The 14,519-nt window shown below is 44.5% G+C and overlaps 1 long non-coding RNA gene across 1 annotated transcript; it reads left to right on the top strand.

Annotated features, from left to right (window-relative positions):
* Positions 1-2,628: 2,628 nt before the first annotated feature.
* On the top strand, positions 2,629-9,625 carry LOC143768988 (uncharacterized). Its single transcript, XR_013214150.1, has 3 exons — positions 2,629-2,797; positions 2,891-2,960; positions 9,589-9,625. It is a non-coding gene; the product is annotated as an uncharacterized LOC143768988 (long non-coding RNA).
* The last annotated feature ends 4,894 nt before the right edge of the window (positions 9,626-14,519 follow it).

Raw genomic sequence — 14,519 nt, 5'->3', positions numbered from 1 at the left:
AAAAAGATTTTGTAGAGCAATTGAATAAAACAATATTGGGTCCTTGTGGTAAAGTTGGTGATAAGTTTAAAGTGTAGAGTGGCCCCAGTATTCAGTCTCTTGTCACAACAAAAGAGAGTGGAGTATCTAATTTTACTGGGTATGGGGCAGCAGGTGATACAGGTTAGGCAATAGGTGATTGCTTGTTGTTATCCTGGGTATGTGACAGCAGGGAACAAGCTCTCAGTCCAGGGGAGATAGGACTCTCACCCCTATATGTCACAAACACCAGCGGTCCCGCTGTGATATTTTAAGATGGCGGCCAATGGCGGGATGGGGTGAGCTGGAGAGGAAGGAAGGGCCCCCAAGTCTCAACAGGCTATCCTCAACCGGATCCCAGTACCGGGCTCAAGGAGGCCACACACACCGGATCAGGTGGAACACCGACCTGCACTCAGACGCCCGTGCGTCGCCTGCACCTCCGGGACTATGGCGCAGGGAAGCCGAGGCGGGCGAGGGGGAGACCGCGGGGGTCTGCAATGTTCGTACCTGCGGGGGACAGACCCTAGGGCTCACACCGCAGGACCGTGAGACCAGCGCTTCCTGGTCTCGGGCGGAGGAAGCGGGGTCCTCTCTCAGAGGCGGCGCGTCCGCTCAGTAGCTCCGCTCACCACGAGGCAGGAACCAAGATGGCGCCTCCACGTCCCGCTCACCTCTCTCACCGGCCAGGGAGCGGGGAAAGGCGGCTCCGCGAGGATCGCGGCCAGGTCCGGAAAGTCCCCGGGGCTCCACGGTATGAGGAGGCTCTACCTCCGCAGGTCGCTCTGGCACCTCACCTCACACCAGCTAGCATGGAAAGCAGCTCCCTGGTAGGCCCTGGGGACCGCTTGTGGGTCTAAAGTTTTCACTGTGCCCAGGACACAGGTCCGCGCTTCGGGCAGCAGAAGGCGTTCTCTGGGTGAAGGGCTGCCAGTCAATGTCAATCAGGCTAGTGGATGGGTCATCAAAATCGTGGATTTGAGCAGATTGTTATAGTCGGCAGAGGAGCTCAAGAAAAACACGTCCTGCTCCGTTAGCTGCTGGCCACGCCCCCTTGCTCCAGTCTTTTAGTGTCTTTTTTTAAAAAGTGGTGCCCAGAATTGTATACAATATTCCAGATGAGGCCTGACCAAGGGGTATAAATACTTCACATGATCTATGCTTCTCTTAATACATCCTAGAACTTTTCCTTTTGTTCCTGTTGAATCACACTGTTGACTCATGTGCAATCTGTGATCTATTAATATAACCAGAGTGTTTTCACACGTGCTGTTGCTTGGTTCTATTTCTCCCAGATGTAATTTTCGTTTTTCTTGCCTATTCATTTCTCTTAGTCGCTGCTCATTGTTCTAGCTTATCTAGATATTCTGAATCCTTTATGTTTATTCTTTAGTTTAAGCTATTCCTTCATATCTTTGCATTGTCTGCAAATTTGATTAGTTTACCTTCAGTTCCCTTATCATTTATAAAAATGTTGAACAACACCTGGGGCCAGGACTGTGCCTTGTGGTACCCCACTTGAAACACTCTTGCAATTGGATGTGCAACCATTTATTACCATTTTTTGAGTACGATCACTGAGCCAGTTATGAATCCACCTAACTGTAGTCTTGTCAATCCCATACTTGGTCATTTACTTTACTGAAGTCGAGATCTACTATATCTGCCGCATTTCCATGATCCACCCAGTCAGTGATTCCATCATAGAGGGAAATTAGATTAGTCTGACTCTGGTCAATTACTGTATTCTTATCCAATACTTACGTACCTGCTCTTTAATAATTTGTTCAAAGATCTTTCCTGGTAAAGAAGTAAGGTTCCCTAGTCTGTAATTTCCTGGCTCCATCTTGTTTCCTTTTTTGAAGATAGGGACAACATTTGTCCTTCTCCAATTTTCTGGGATTTCACCTGGTCTCCAGAATTTTCAATGATTCTGAATAGTGGTTCTGTAATTTCCTCTAACTCTTTCAGTGCCCTATGATGTAATTCATCTGGACCAGGAGATTTAAATGAATTTAAATTAGCTATGTGTTGCCTCACCATCTCCCTGTTTATGGACAGTGTGGATTCTCTTTTTCGTTCCACGGCACCGTGAAGATCAGTTGATGTTACAATTGCTTTCTTAGAGAACACAGATGCAAAATAGGAATTTAAAAGTTCGGCCTTCTCAATATCATTTTTGACCAATTCACCCTTTTCATCCTCTAAAAATCCTATAGCATCTTTGACTTTTTCTTTTGACATACCCCCAAAATCCTTTCTTACTGCTTTTGGTCTCCCTTGCAAGCCTCACTTCATTACAGGCTTTAGCTCTTCTAAAGCTTGTTCTGCATTCCCTGCAGACTGCATTATATTCTTCTTTAGGTATGCTCTTTCCATTTAATATACATTTTCTGATAAGCCTCCTCACAATGCCATGCTAGCCATGTCGCTGTCCACAAGGAGAAATGTTACCCCTTAACAAATACCTCAAAAATACCAGAATAGTCACAATTGTAAATCGGTGTGATCCAAAAGAATTGGTATAAAAGTGAGCTGTCTCAGATGACATTGCTCCATTGTGAACATGTTATGACACCAGAGCCTGACATTGATGGTCACTTTATGTTAGCTAGATGCATTTACATCTTTTTCCCTTTATACAGATTCCTTACCTCAGTCAGTAGTCCTGGATTTTACCCATGTAAATGTACTGGATTATACTGTCGTGATGGGTCTACGTGAACTACAACAGGAGTTCCAGTCTCAAGGGAGATCTCTGCTATTTTCAGGATTGCAGGTATTTGTAGTGCACTGAAGAAGTTTATTTTTTATTAATAGTTTTAGTATAACTTTGATTGTAGTTCTTAGATTTTCCTTTTCTACCTTGTAGCCTGATATCCTTCAAATCTTATTGGCAGCAAGCTTGAAAGATTTTCAACATCCGCAGGGCATGACCGCAGGTAATGTTTGCTGTAAAGAATGTACTAGAGCCCCGCACTCCTCATTAGCTTCTTCAGATGTTCAGTAATTTTCCTTTTCTTTGGATGGGCTTGGGCACCCGATATCCTTGGGTCTGAGTTTTTTACAGAATAGTTCTCTTTAGTTAGGAAAATACCTTTATTGGTTTTTTATCAGGATATATAAAGGCATATGTACATCACAAAGCGATTACCCCCATCATCCCTTGGTCAGGCCCTCTCAATTAAATGACCGGTTATTTATTTGAAAAGCCAAGAGGCACGTGTTGGACAAGGATGTCCCTGGCGATAACAGCTGATCACTGGGCTGGTTTCAGCTTAAAAATGGGTTGTCTTATTCAGATCTTTGTTCTACGGACCTTATGGGACCACATAATGCTCAAAATGTTGCAAATGTTTTGCAATTTTTTTAAGTTTTTACGCCACCTCTTTACAGCTCCGGCATATTTTTGAAAATTATGGTGTGGCCAAGTGCATCCAACAAATTCATCATAATTTATTCCATGTTTTTCCTGGTGACGCGTAACAGTTAAAAGATACACCAGATTCATTAAAAAGGCACATGCTTCTATAACAAATTTAGCACATCTTATTCTAGGGCTACCTTCATTAAGACTTGCACACAAAATGCCCGTCTTAAAGAATCGGGGTCATTACGATTAGGTTCATGTTTTTGTCCGTAAGGAAAATGACTGAACAACTAGGGCTTTCATGGACGGTGAAGCTACATTGCAGACAAAAGCTGCCATACTTACTAGTACTAGATCACAATACTAATGTACCAAAGGATGCAGCAGACCCCATGATAAAGGGTGAAGCTAGTAAAGGTGAATGGAGGAATTGGGGTCTGTCCCTTTAGGGTGCACTTATAATGCTCGATACCTTACCTAATCTAATAGTATGGCTGTAAACTGCATGGTGCACTACACGTATCTGTCTGACTGGCACTTTATGCAAACGTTATCCACGTACATGCATTTATAATACTAGGCAATCCCCCCATAGATGGTAGGGGTGTGGGGTCTGCTGCATCCTGTAGTGTATTGTGACCTGATATTGCTAAATGTAACTGCTTTATTTTGTGATTTTTTTTTTTGTCTTTTTTTTAAGTGACTTGCTTTCATGGGAGGTTGGTTGGAAATGGCAGCACAAATTAAAGGGGTTGTAAACTGCTTTGATGACATGCCTTAAGAATAGGCCTTTGACATCTAACACCATCACCATTCGGTTGTTTTCAGCACTGCCGGTGGCCAGATCTACTTAGTGTTGGATCCGTGCTTTTCTGGCTTCATACACTAAAGATCGAGGCTCATCCGATCCTATTGATGTGAATTAAAAGGTGGCCTGCAAGGATAGCCACTACGTAGTGTATGGAGCTTTGCTCTTCTGGCTCTGTACGATGTGTACCTCTGGTGTGGCAAACAAGCTAATCGGTGAGTTTTCCAGGTGTCGGCCCCCAACCAGTATCCTATGGATAGATTATCACTACCTAATTAGTGGACTATACCTTCTATGTTTGCAAATTTACCTGAGCTAAGCACAAGTTCTGGAACAATATCCTTTGGACCGAGGTGATGTTCAGTTATTGCACAGCTTATCACCACAAACCTCTCTTACCAACTGTAAAGCATGGTGGTGGATGACTCATTTAGGCCTGTTTTGCTGCTAAATGACCTATGCAATCAATAAAAAATGATGAATGCCACTTTAAAATTAGCATATTCTTGAGGAGATACCAGAGCATTTCTCCAGCAAATTATACAGGGCTGAAATTGGGTCTTGCAGCAGAATAATGATCTCAGACGTAGCGTCAAATTCATATCCGAAGTGCTGAAGAAAGAAGATCCAAGTTTTGGCATGACCACATCAAAATCCAGTTTTCAAGCCCACGGGCTCTTTCCAAAGCAATGTGAGACTGATGAAATAGATGGGGAGCACACAGTTGGTTAGGCTCCACTAAGAAAGATCATAGAGCTGAAGGGAGTGCTTTCTTATTCCATGACTGTAGGTAGCAGGCCTTGCAGCAGTGCATTAGGATATAAGTAAACCTTTAGTAACTTCACACTGATCCCACTGGATATATTTGTCAAAGCTCCTGCAATCTGGTTGAGGGATATTTATGTGATCTTTTCACCGCTAATGACCAAGTGAACATAAGAAGCCTCGGCATGTTACCCTTACATGTCAGTGATTTTGTGGATTTAATATTTGCCCATGCAGACACTAAGAGTATTTAGTAACCGTTGTACAACAAGAGACCAGCCTTTGCAAAGTTCTGAATTTCTGTAATAATATTCGTAAGTTTATTTTGCCACCTCCTCTTCCAAACACTATGTTGAACATGTTTCAAAAGGAGCGTTTATTCTCCTTTCATCCTCTGCTCAGTAGTATCCGTACACTGCATTCACATAATCTATGAACAGGACTTCTCTTCCCTGAGGTTCTCTGGTGTACAAGTCGGCGTTGAAAGGCAGAAAGTCCCTAACACAGGTTGTTTGAATGCAATGTAGGGCTCTTGCTGAGCAGCACTTGAAAGGAGCTTCTAAAAGAGCTGGAACTGGAAACTTCAGCAAACTGCAAGAGAGGGAAAATAAGGTCATATTACACCCCACCTCCCTCCAAAAAAAATGTATTTACTCCTTAGGCTTCTTTCACACTTCCGTCGGTACGGGGCCGTCACGAAGCGTCGGCGTGACGTACCGACGGAGGTGTTTTCTTTCACATTTCCGTCTGCGTTGCCCAGCAGGAAAGATCGTGAGAGCGATATTTCCTGCTGGGCATGCGCAATGTGAAACACTGGATGCGACATACGGAAAAAAGTTCCCTTGAACGTTTTTCTGAGACGACGGGCCGCCAAAACCCGACGCATCCAGTGCACGAAAAAAACGCATCCTGCGTGCAAATTTGCAGGATGCATTTTTTTTTACCAAAACGACGCATTGTGACGGATCCAAATAAACGGAAATGTGAAAGTAGCCTTAGGTGACCTAACCAGTATCTCTTCTACCAATTGTAAGTATTAACATTGGGTTCTGGCTACATTGAGACAGAATACTTCTAAGGACATTACAAGTTTAAAGTACAAACATTATTGCTGCGTCTGGTTAACCCCTTCATGACCCAGCCTGTTTTGACCTTAATGACCTGGCCATTTTTTGCAATTCTGACCAGTGTCACTTTATGAGGTAATAACTCAGGAACGCTTCAACGAATTGTAGCGATTCTGAGTTGTTGTTTTTTTGTGACATATTGGGCTTCATGATAGTAGTAAGTTTAGGTCGATAATTTTTGCGTTTATTTGTGAAAAAATTGGAAATTTGGCGAAAATTTCACAATTTTGAATTTTTATGCTGTTAAACCAGAGAGTTATGTGGCACAAAATAGTTAATAAATAACATTTCCCACATGTCTACTTTACATCAGCACAATTTTGGAAACAACATTTTTTTGTTACGAAGCTATAAGGGTTAAAAGTTGACCAGCGATTTCTCATTTTTACAACAAAAGTTACAAAACCTTTTTTTAGGGACCACCTCACATTTGAAGTCAGGTTGAGGGGTCTATATGGCTGAAAATACCCAAAAGTGACACCATTCTAAAAGCTGCACCTCTTAAGGTGCGCAAAACCGCATTCAAGAAGTTTATTAACCCTTCAAGTGTTTCATAGCAGCAGAAGCAACATGGAAGAAAAAAATGAACATTTAACTTTTTAGTCAAAAAAATGATCTTTTAGCAACAATTTTTTATTTTCCCAAGGGTAAAACGAGAAAGTGGACCCCAAAAATTGTTGTCCAGTTTGTCCTGAGTACGCTAAAATCCCATATGTGGGGGGGAACCACTGTTAGGGCGCACGGCGGGGCTTGGAAGGGAAGGAGCACCATTTGACTTTTTGAATGGAAAATTAGCTCCAATCGTTAGCAGACACCATGTCGCATTTGGAGAGCCCCTGTGTGCCTAAACATTGGAGCTCCCCCACAAGTGACCCCATTTTGGAAACTAGACCCCCCAAGGAACTTATCTAGATTCATAGTGAGAACTTGGAACCCCCAGGCGCTTCACAAATTGATCTGTAAAAATGCAAAAAAGTACTTTTTTTTTCCACAAAAATTTTCTTTTAGCCTCAATTGTTTTATTTTCACATGGTCAACAGGATAAAATGGATCTTAAAATGTGTTGAGCAATTTCTCCCGAGTACACCAATGCCGCATATGTGGGGGTAAAACACTGTTTGGGTGCACGGCAAGGCTCGGAAGAGAAGGAGCGCCATTTAACTTTTTGAATGGAAAATAAGCTCCAATCGTTAGCGGACACCGTGTCGCCTTTGGAGAGCCCCTGTGTGCCTAAACATTGGAGCTCCCCCCCACAAGTGACCCCATTTTGGAAACTAGACTAATCTAGATGTGTGGTGAGCACTTTCAACCCCCAAGTGCTTCATAGAAGTTTATAACGCAGAGCCGTGAAAATAAAAATTCTTTTTTTTCCTCCAACATTGTACTTCTTAGCCCGCAATTTTTTATTTTCACAAGGGTAACAGGAGAAATTGGACCCCAAAAGTTGTTCAGTTTGTCCTGAGTAAGTTGGTACCCCACATGTGGGGGGAACCACTGTTTGGGCACACGTCGGGGCTCGGAAGGGAAGTAGTGATGTTTTGGAATGTAGGCTTTGATAGAATGGTCTGTGGGCGTCATGTTACGTTTGCAGAGCCCCTGATGTGCCTAAACAGTAGAAACCTCCCACAAGTGACCCCATTTTGGAAACTAGACCCCCCCAACGAACTTATCTAGATGTGTGGTGAGCATTTTTTACCCCCAAGTGCTTCACAGAAGTTAATAACGCAGAGCCGTGAAAATAAAAAAAATGTTTTCCTCAAAAATGATTTTTTAGCCCGCAATTTTTTATTTTTACAAGGGTAACAGGAGAAATTGGACCCCAAAAATTGTTGTCTAGTTTGTCCTGATTACGCCAATACCCCATATGTGGGGGTAAACCACTGTTTGGGCACACGTCGGGGCTTGGAATGCAGACTTTGATGGAATGGTTTGCGGGTGTCATGTCGCTTTTGGAGACCCCCTGATGTGCCTAAACAGTGGAAACCCCCCAATTCTAACTCCAACCCTAACCAAAACACACCCCTAACCCCAACACACCCCTAATCCTAACCCTACCGCTAATCCCAACCCTACCCTACCCCTAATCCCCACTCCACCCCTAATCCCCACTCCTAACCCTACCCCTAAACCTAACCCTACCCCTAATCCCAACCCTACCCCTAATTTTAGCCCCAACCCTAACTCTAATGGGAAAACTGGCACAGGGGGAGATCGGCGTCGCAGGGGGGAGATCAGCAGGGCAGGGGGGAGATCAGCGTCACAGGGGGATCAGCGGGGCATGGGGGAGATCAGCGTCACGGAGATCAGCGCAGCAGGGGGGAGATCAGCGCAGCAGGGGGGAGATCACCAGGGGCAGGAGGGGATGAGGATATGCAGGAGGAGACGGAGCGGCGGCAACAGCAGCAGTGATCAGAGGGTGATCACCAGCGCAGGGGGGAGGGAGCGGAGGACGGGGGCGTGGAATTGGACGGCAGGGGGAGCAGAGGGGAGTACCTGGCGGCGGTGATGACGGCGGCGATCGAGGTGAGTATGTGGCAGGGCAGCATGCAGGCACCTCGCTGTTCAGCTTCCACGGACACCATGAACCTGGACAGCGAGGCAGCCATCGCTCACTTCGCCCCTCTACATCTGAATGGAGAGATAGCGTCACATGGACGCTAGCTCCAATCAGATCTGGGGATGGTGACAAAAAGGGTCACCAGAGCGATCGTAGCCAAGGGGGGGCAATGCCACCGCCCCTGGGCTAAAGTACAAGTCCCCCTGTTCCTGCAGGTCGGGTGAAATTTGAGTTAACCAAATTTCACCCGATCTGCAGGAACGCGATCATTCTGTGACACAGCATATGCGTCACAGGTCGGATTGGCACCGACTTTCATGACGCATACGCTGTGTCACAGGTCGGGCAGGGGTTAGCTATCTATTGGCATCTAGTCCATGTTTGCAAAGTACATACAATGTTCAAGGTTGGAAATACATAGCAAAAAAAAAAAAACATTATAGGATGGACCTGGGTAACTGAGAAATGTTTATTTTTTTTGCATTTTGTTTTTATAAGCCCTGCATTTAAAAGTATAAATAAATGGATTATTACTAGTGATGAGCGAATATACTCGCTCTGGTGGTCTCTGAGTATTTGTTAGTGTTCGGAGAATTATTTTTCGTTGCCTCAGCTGCATGACTTACAGCTACTAGACAGCTTGATTACATGTGGGGAATCCCTAGCAACCAGGCAACCCCCACATGTACTCAGGCTGGCTAGCAGCTGTAAATCATTCAGCTGAATAAAAAACTAAATCTCCGAACACTAACAAATCCTTGGAGATCACACAAGCGTGCTCGGGGAAACCCGAGCAACGAGTATACTCGCTCGTCACTAATATTACTTGTTCTGCATGATTATCTTTTTGACACTCCATCTGTGCACATGTTAATAATCCACAATTGCATCTTTTAATAACACCAAGTTCTGCATATCATGTTTATTTGTCTTACATTCACAGCAAATGATCTATACGACGATGAAAGCATAGAGCCCTAAAGGTACCTTCACATTAAGCGACGCTGCAGCGATGCAGACAACGATGCCGATCGCTGCAGCGTCGCTGTTTGGTCGCTGGAGAGCTGTCACACAGACCGCGCTCCAGCGACTAACGATGCCGAGGTCCCCGGGTAACCAGGGTAAACATCGGGTTGCTAAGTGCAGGGCCGCGCTTAGTAACCCGATGTTTACCCTGGTTACCAGTGTAAAATGTAAAAAAACCAAACAGTACATACTCACATTCGCGTCCCCCGGCGTCCACTTCCCTGCACTGACTGAGTGCCGGCCCTAACAGCAGAGCGGTGACGTCACCGCTGTGCTGTGCTTTCACTTTACGGCCGGCGCTCAGTCAGTGCAGGAAGCGGACAGCGAGGGACGCGAAGGTGAGTATGTACTGTTTGTTTTTTTACATTTTACACTGGTAACCAGGGTAAACATCGGGTTACTAAGCGCGGCCCTGCGCTTAGCAACCCGATGTTTACCCTGGTTACCAGTGTAAAACATCGCTGGCATCGTTGCTTTTGGTGTCAAACACGACGATACACGCCGGTCTGACGACCAAATAAAGTTCTGAACTTTCTTCAACGACCAACGATATCACAGCAGGATCCTGATCGCTGCTGCCTGTCACCCTCAACAATATCGCTAGCCAGGACGCTGCAACGTCACGGATCGCTAGCGATATCGTTTAGTGTGAAGGTACCTTTACTCAACAATGCTCCCTAAGTTTCAACCGAGGTGAGAAAGTCCTAACAAGTGTTTCCCTGGTCATAACGGAAGTGGAGTACACAGTTCGGGTCTTAATCCAATTTCACTTGGTTATGGTAATTCCTTTCCATCCCATTGAGCTGAATTATTGAAGAAATGTTGGGAACAAAAAGAACAAACGCGGACTGCAGTGAAATGATTGGTGGCCACATGAATGACTTTCTACAGAACTGGGTTCTGAAAAACACAATGAACATACAGCCTGATAACTATGTAAATACAGAAATGTGCCATATTGAAAAATTGTCTTAAAGACTTGATCTTGTCACTTTTAAATAAAGTTTTTTTTTAATTTTTCACAAATAAATATAGTTTCAAGAAGTTTTTAATAAATCAATACGGCAGAGAAATATGTACTAGAATTTGTAATCCATCTTACCATATACAAGTGCTACATTCTCTTCCTAAGTGCCATTTTTTTCCTTCCATTCACCTCCTAAACTTATCTTTCACTTGAAAACTGGTAAATTAGGGATGGACTGCCTGTTCACTGAGGGATTAGATTACAGCTTCTTATTAAAGTCTATTGAAAAGGGTGAGAGGAATACAGTGAACGAGAGGCAGAACAGGTTCTTTATTTTTTAAACTTAAGTAAATTTTTCTTGATTTTTAAAACATTTTACAGAAAAGAAAAACATGATATCCAAAGCAGACCATTTAAACCCTAAGTTCCCCACCCCACAAACTCACCCTTTCAAACACCAGTCATACTCGACCAGAACCCAAATTACAGTACACATAGAAATATAAAGTCTGAAACACCTACAGTATGTCTTTTCATACTTTTGTGAGGACCTGCTAACCAGCATTCAGTCCAGACATATTATAGAGTATCTTTAGCACAACATTAAACAACAATAATTAATAGTCCCAATCCTTCCAAGGAGACCAAAGTTTGTCAAAATATGCACTTCTTCTTTTGGAATAAACCCCTTTTTCAACCAAGGTAAGAGATTTCACGTTTGGTGTATTCCCCGTGGGGTGGAAGTTGCTCTGAAATACAATTTTTGGCAATTAATTTCCTGGTGGCGAAAAACAGGCGTGCAATAGCAATTTTTTCCCATCTAGGTCAGCTGCTTTCTAGTATTTATCTCATTCCAGTGTTAGATTCACAGGTACTCTGCTCAGTTCTCCTGTATAATGTCTTTCATACTGCTTCTGAGGAAATGCTATAGAGATGGGATGGCTGGAATCCCTTATCTATCTGGACTGTGTATGGAAGACATCATAGCAGCTATACTTCACCCACTAGCTAAGAGAAAACTGAATTTTAGCGATAGAGCCTGCATATGGGAAAACTGGTGAAAATGCAGGACACGAGTCATATAAAGTTCAGAAATAGTGTTATTCCTCATCTACCCACATACAGAACAGCGTATACTGAAAGTCACCTATAATGACAGGTACATTTTAACATCACACCCATAAGTTGTATCTAATTGTCAATGAGTCATAACAAAACTGAATATGACTTTCCAAAGAAATAATGGGAAACTATAGGGTGCCTGTGTCGGTGACTTACCCCTGAAGCAATGGACTGTCTTTGATGTGGAATATTGAATGTGCTTCAAATTTGTTCCTGACCCCATGTGGCCATCAGAATAACATTAAAAAAAATGCACAACTTGAAGAAATAATTGAATCTTAAGATGAAATGTCACCATTTATTCATTGAGGTAGAGCCACTTGTTTGAACAATGGTTAACTGCATGATGGTGTAATATGATGGGAAACTAATCTGATTTCCCCTGTAACTCCGACCGGTTTCCTGCTCCCACAGCAGCATGATATCATTCTGATGCTCTAGTCTGCAGTGACATTTTAGTTCTACAGCTTTTTGATAATTTTTTCCCAAACCGGGCTGCCTACTCAAAATGCATTCTTACTAGGGCTTTATAAAGAGGTAAAATACTTTCTTTTGTAGAAGCGATTTTTTTCCTAATACAGGACAGATTGTAGGCATTTGGGGCAGCAGACTGGCATTCCATGCTATAAATTAGTGTCACCTCACTCCTGTACTGCCTATTTCAATGCCCATGTGACACCTGTCTGATGCCAGTTAATGCATTGTAATATTGCTCCTTGTACATGTAATTCTGATTGATATGCTGAAATCTGACCTTGCTTTTTAACCACTTCCTTGCTGATTAATCCCTTGGATGCCTTGTTGAAATTGACTCTGGACTGTATGACATATCTGTCACCTTTCTTCTATTCCTGATACCCTAAACTCCTCAGCCATCCTCCTGACTATGTCACTGTTCAAAGTTTTGGTCGTCTCAACCTCTACATATACATTTTAGATATACATGTGCAGCGCCCCAGAGTCCTGGTCGTTGCAGTACTGACGCTCCGCCACTAAGGGGAGTGATGGTACGTCTGATGGCACTAAAGGAGTTCACCTGACCAGGTATCACAGTCACACATTACACTTCACACTCTGGCCACCAGGGGGAGCAAAGGGTTCTATGTATTAGGCCACTCCTCACAATCTGGTAAAACTGGGGGCTGGATAGGAAGTTAGCCAGAAGCTGACTGGGTTGGATCCAGGCAACATCCTGTGGCAGAGGGTGTTGCAGGGGAAGATTCAGGGGGGTCTCTATCAGGGGTGGGATCCTGACAGTGGCCTAGCAAACAGAACAGAACGTTACGGAGCCGCGCCTGCACCCGTTACGGTGGCATCCTAAGAAAGGACACAAAGCGAGGTTTACTGTGGAGAAGTGAGAAATGAGATCGCAGCAAAAAGGAGATAAACCAGTAGGAGTCGTGCCTTAAGATCGTGGAAACATCCTACTGAGGCGCGTAGCCGGTGGCCGGAACGACAAGGAAGTATTGGGCTCCACGCAGTACTTCAAACAGCGGCAGGACAGTTGATTATAGGTTGACTAAGCAGACATAGGGGGCAATTGTGAGAGAGGGGCGACGCTAGGGTCCCGGAAGAACTCCAGGCCTACCCGTCATACGGGTGCGTCCTAGCCATATCATCTGGGGGACGGAGAGAGAAAGAACATCAGAATAGAAACGAGAGTTGTGGGAAAGAACATCAGAAACAGACACAACAGTTGTGAGGACTATCCCGTGGTGCTCAGCAGGGAAGTACTACAACACACAGGCGCTAGAAGGTAGGCACTGATTTCCACCTGCAAAGGGAACTCTGGATGTGCCTTCGGACCGGCCGGTCTCAGCCAGCCCTGTTAGCAGTACTCTGGATTGCGGATCCCGAAGCCTTCAGTAAAGAGGTAAAGAGACTGCAACCCTGTGTCCTCGTTATTCATCGCGACCTGCACCACGCACCCTCATCTCGCCTTTCATTGGACGCCCCTTAGCAGGGTCACGGACCAGGTCTAGCCACCGTGACAACCCCAGGACCGAGACTGAGAGGCCCGGTACTGAGTACCCCGCGGCCCTGCGTCTGGGGGCGCTCCACATGTGTTAGGTGTCGAGTTCCCACCACTGCACAGGGGGAATCTCAAACCATATCTGCTGCGGTCTCTGTTATGGACCTGGTGGTTAGGAGCACCCGAAATGACCTGATGATTAAACTGTAGAACAGGACAAGCTCTGGGAAGTGGGAGCTCTGCTGACCGCAACCCCTAATCCTATCACACACACTAGAAATAGCCGTGGAGCGTACCTAACTCTGCCTAGACACCTCTTCACAGCCTAAGAGCTAACTACCCCTAAAGATAGGAAATAAAGCCTTGCCTTGCCTCAGAGAAATTTCCCCAAAGGAAAAGGCAGCCCCCCACAAATATTGACTGTGAGTTAAGATGGAAGTCACAAACACAGGAATGAAACAGGTTTTAGCAAAGGAGGCCAGACTTACTAAACAGACAAAGGATAGAAAAGATATCTTTGCGGTCAGCACAAAAAAACTACAAAATACCACGCAGAGTGTGCAAAAAGACCCCCGCACCGACTCACGGTGCGGAGGTGCCACTCTGCATCCCAGAGCTTCCAGCTAGCAAGGCAATATCATGGTAGCAAGCTGGACAGGAAAACAATGAACAACAAAATAACTAGCAGGGACTTAGCTTCTGCTGGAGTAGACAGGTCATCAGAAAGATCCAGGAGAGATCTGAACCAGTACTAAGACATTGACAGCTGGCATGGAGTAACGATCTG

This window comes from Ranitomeya variabilis, chromosome 4 (assembly GCF_051348905.1).
Source record: "Ranitomeya variabilis isolate aRanVar5 chromosome 4, aRanVar5.hap1, whole genome shotgun sequence".
NCBI lineage: Eukaryota > Metazoa > Chordata > Amphibia > Anura > Dendrobatidae > Ranitomeya > Ranitomeya variabilis.
This window is presented reverse-complemented; position numbering and strand designations above follow the sequence as displayed.